This window comes from Anomaloglossus baeobatrachus, chromosome 3 (assembly GCF_048569485.1).
Source record: "Anomaloglossus baeobatrachus isolate aAnoBae1 chromosome 3, aAnoBae1.hap1, whole genome shotgun sequence".
Classification (NCBI taxonomy): domain Eukaryota; kingdom Metazoa; phylum Chordata; class Amphibia; order Anura; family Aromobatidae; genus Anomaloglossus; species Anomaloglossus baeobatrachus.
This window is the reverse complement of record NC_134355.1, coordinates 337,553,188-337,558,126: the sequence shown is the minus strand read 5'-3', so window position 1 is coordinate 337,558,126 and position 4,939 is coordinate 337,553,188. Positions and strand designations below refer to the sequence as shown.

Sequence of the window (4,939 nt, the reverse complement as noted above, 5' to 3'; positions counted from 1 at the left end):
GCAGTGATGACGTCACCGTGCTCCGCTGCAGAGCTGTTAGAGTGCCGAGTCACAGTGAGGAGTATCATGAAAGAGAGCGCGCCGCTCCATCTCATCATTGCTCTGCGATGCCGATACAATTGAAAGCTCGATTCTCGGCGGGGGGGAGGCCGATGACAGCGCGGGCACCGGGCCTCCCTGACTAGCGGTACGCCACACCTGCCACCACAAGTGGGCCCCCCCAGCACCCCAGGGCCCCGGCATTTGACCGGGTTTACTGTGATACAGATACTAGATGTTATACAATATACACATTATTGTATGCCATCTGATGTGGGTACACAGTATATCACACTACTCTGTACTGTACACTGGATGTAGTATAGCATGTGCACAGATATACAATGCCCTGCACTGATCACACCTGGACCTACAGGATGTAACATATTCTATATGTAATATGGGTCATATAGTGTAATCTGTCCTGCAGGCTCAGATGTGATCAGTGCAGGATGTGTATAGTGATGTCTGTGCTCTCTGCTGGAGCTCAGTGTGTGTTATTGCAGGGGAAGGATGAGGCTGGAGCTGATGACCCAGCACTGACAGCCCGACCTGATCTGCAGCAGTTCACACTCCTGCAATAACACTGATCCCGGCAGAGCTGCTGCTGACACTATGGAATCTCATCTTGTTGCCTCCTCACTGCAGCCTCCTGCCCGGCACCATGATGAATGACGTTATACTCACTGTGACTAACTCCTCTTCGGCAGGAAGAAGCAGTATCAGGCATGCTGTGACGTCATCCTTGCAGACGCAGCCCACACAGCGTGCAGTGGGCATGTCTGCAGCACAATGAAGGCCAGGATTGAAATTCTTTAAAGGTACAGTGTGGTCCTGAACCTTTGCAGCGTTAATAAAATGGCGCCCACACAGATGGTGGTGGGGCCCCCCTCAGAAGCTCTTGTGGTGGGGGTCCTGGGGCTGGAGCCCCTCCTGCCCCGCCTATAATCCGGCCCTGCTCGTGGTTATGAACACAATGAGGATGAAAATGTAGAATTTGTGAAAATGACAAGAGGAGGAGAGAACAACTTTTGGTGTTTCACCTTTATGTAGGAACCTGTAAACCAAAGTAAGTAGATAAGTCTGTGTTGTCAGTAAGCTCCACAGTGTGGGTGTTTCCTAAAAGGGGGGGAGGGGAGAGGGGGGAACCTACCAGTACTGGTCTTTTGAGTGCCTGTGTATTTGCTTTTGTAGGCCTGATAGAATAGCGATATTTAGGAAAATGTCCTAAAAATATTAATGACTTGAAACTAGTATTAATAGATAAACCACAGGAATACAAGTGTTACTGGTGGTGATAGAAAAATACCTGATGATATGAATGCTGTCTATAAAATATAATATGTGTGCTGGTTTCAGCAACTACATAGGATAAAGACTGAAGTATCACCTGGTAAAAATGGTATAGGATATTGAAAGAGTATGAATGGAAATTATATAATCACATGAAATAACCATATAAAAATAAGGGACAGTATAATAATATGTAATAATATTGTATAATAAGTGTGAATACCTGATAGGGTGTTTGTTTGGTGAATATAAAGAAATAAATAGAAAGGATGTTCATATTATTACTGAAACTGGATAATTTAGCTGGTGCCACCTATTGAAGATAGACAATACAGGTCAGAGTTGAAAAGGGTTAATATAACCTAGACTAGTGCTGTAAATAAAACTAAGTGATGAATTCAAAGTTACCTGACAATAAAACTAGGTAGCGATTTCAAAATTACCTGTCTGTGAGCACTGAGTTCAGCTGTAGAAACATTCAGGTTAAATGGTGAGAATGTAGGAGCTCAGGGGTTAACCTGTAACTGACAGCGTTATGGTTAAATGTACGTTAGAACTGAGGGTCAATAGTTAATATACCTAGAATATTGCTGTAAATAGAACTAGGTGGTGATTGAGAGAGAAAAAAAAAATAAAATACCCGTCAATGAGCACTGAGATCAGCTGTTGAAAATTCAGGCTGCCTGATGAGGATGTAAAAGTTCAAGGGTTAACCTGAAACCTGACTAATGGTTGCAATAGGTAATGGTAAACAGAGGGTGATCGCAGTCAAAGATAGTGAGGTCAGATAGCTGGCTGTATGAGTCAGCTGCGGTGTAGTGAAAAAATGTCACAGTCGGGCTGTCAGCAGGGGCTTGCTACAGGCAGTAATTATCTTACCTAGCTGGCTGGGATGTCCGTGGAAGCTGGTCCATCAGGAGTGCCGCTGGGAGCTGCGTGGAGCACGGTGTAACAGGCAGCCGAGCAAAAGTGGGTGGGAGGTCCCGGCCGGAAACTCTCCAATCCAACTACCGCGAGCTCAGGGATGGGTGACGTCACTGTGGATAGTGGGAGGTTTAGCAAGCGTGTACAAATACAAGGGTACTAAATCCGACGCATTTTAAAGAACTGCAATCCTTCTTCCTCAGGGAACATCAGGTATTTTTCTATCACCACCAGTAACACTTGTATTCCTGTGGTTTATCTATTAATACTAGTTTCAATTTATTAATATTTTTAGGACATTTTCCTAATTGCTAATCTATCAGGCCTACAAAAGCAAATACACAGGCACTCAAAAGACCAGTACTGGTAGGTCCCCCCCTCTCCCCTCCCCCCCTTTTAGGAAACACCCACACTGTGGAGCTTACTGACAACACAGACTTATCTACTTACTTTGGTTTACAGGTTCCTACATAAAGGTGAAACACCAAAAGTTGTTCTCTCCTCCTCTTGTCATTTTCACAAATTCTACATTTTCATCCTCATTGGGTTCATAATCACCAGGTAATTAGTATTCAACCCAGATCCTCATTATTCCTATTATCAGTTTACCTGCATTCATTCCTGTCATTTTGTATTCCTAACAGGTCCCAAGTCTCCCCTTCTGTCCCTAAGTTCCTCACCAGGACCCTCTCAACAATACCTCCACGCAGAGGTTTTTTGTTTTGTTTTTATTTATAATTATAAAATTTGTGTTTTATCTTAAACTGATATACAATAAATCAGTTTAGAGTTTACCAATTTCCTGCTGTGTCTCCATATTTGTATATGTATATATGTTTTGTAGTTATGTGTTTTCAGCTAGCACCTGTTCACACCTGTTGGATGTGTGAATCACTCTTTTCATACAGTCATATGAAAACGTTTGGGCACCCCTATTAATATTAACCTTTTTTCTTTATAACAATTTGGGTTTTTGCAACAGCTATTTCAGTTTCATATATCTAATAACTGATGAACTGAGTAATATTTCTGGATTGAAATGAGGTTTATTGTACTAACAGAAAATGTGCAATCCGCATTTAAACAAAATTTGACCGGTGCAAAAGTATAAACACCCTTATCAATTTCTTGATTTGAACACTCCTAACTACTTTTTACTGACTTACTAAAGCACTAAATTGGTTTTGTAACCTCATTGAGCTTTGAACTTCATAGGCAGGTGTATCCAATCATGAGAAAAGGTATTTAAGGTGACCACTTGCATGTTGTTCTCCTATTTGAATCTCCTATGAAGAGTGGCATCATGGGCTCCTCAAAACAACTCTCAAATGATCTGAAAACAAAGATTATTCAACATAGTTGTTCAGGGGAAGGATAAAAAAAGTTGTCTCAGAGATTTAAACTGTCAGTTTCCATTGTGAGGAACATAGTAAGGAAATGGAAGAACACAGGTACAGTTCTTGTTAAGCCCAGAAGTGACAGGCCAAGAAAAATATCAGAAAGGCAGAGAAGAAGAATGGTGAGAACAGTCAAGGACAATCCACAGACCACCTACAAGGACCTGCAGATGGTGTCAATGTGCATTGGTCAACAATACAGCGCACGTTGCACAAGGAGAAGCTGTATGGGAGAGTGATGCGAACGAAGCCATTTCTGCAAGCACGCCACAAACAGAGTCGCCTGAGGTATGCAAAAGCACATTTGGACAAGCCAGTTACATTTTGGAAAAAGGTCCTGTGGACTGAAGAAACAAAGATTGAGTTGTTTGGTCATACAAAAAGGCATTATGCATGGAGGCAAAAAAACATGGCAGTCCAAGAAAAGCACTTGCTACCCACAGTAAAATTTGGTGGAGGTTCCATCATGCTTTGGAAAAAAGCCAAACATTTACCAGGGAAAATATGGCACTGCATTACTGCAAAAGAGAGATAAATGTTTGCATTTATAGTTACTATGTTTTTTCAGTTAGCACCTGTTCACATTTGTTGGATGTGCGGGTCAGTTTTTTGATATTTCTAGTGAGTCTTTTTCTGACTGAGCACTCCGCCCTAAGACCTGGCTGTGTTAATAACCATTGTAGCAGGAGCCTAGCTGCCCATACATGGAGGTTTGTAGTCCAAATAGTGGCATTTTGCCCAGATAAGGATGTTTTTAACCTAGATAGTGGCATTTCAGTTAGGTTCCCGGATTACAGAGATATACCTTGCCGTTGGTCTCCGGGCTTACATGCATTGGCCAATACATAAACTAAATATCTCTCTTTTCCAGTAATGCAGTGCCATATTTTCCCTGGTAAATGTTTGGCTTTTTTCCAATGTGCAACTGTTTGCATTTATAGTTACTATGTTTTTTCAGTTACACCTGTTCACATTTAACAACACGTATCTCACAAGGAGAGCCATAAATATAAGCACTAAGCCTACCAAGGTGAGGTAGGGAGAGTGCCAGCACTACTCATATTAAGAATAAAATGCAGGAGAACGAGAGTAAAGTGCAAATATAATTACTTTTTATTGAATACACAACAAGGAATAGGACTTAAAAAGTATACACTACAAGGGTATTTTACTCAGGGATAGGTTGTATACTCTACCCAGAAAATTCATAATAGCCGTCCAATTAACCATAAGTTAGACATGTAAACATCTATATAAAGTATGGGCTACGAATTTAGAGGGTAAGA

The 4,939-nt window shown here is 41.6% G+C and overlaps 1 long non-coding RNA gene across 1 annotated transcript; it reads left to right on the top strand.

Annotated features, from left to right (window-relative positions):
* Positions 1-2,389: 2,389 nt before the first annotated feature.
* Positions 2,390-2,961, top strand: LOC142295272 (uncharacterized). Its single transcript, XR_012751404.1, has 4 exons — positions 2,390-2,469; positions 2,552-2,622; positions 2,719-2,817; positions 2,901-2,961. It is a non-coding gene; the product is annotated as an uncharacterized LOC142295272 (long non-coding RNA).
* Positions 2,962-4,939: the final 1,978 nt, after the last annotated feature.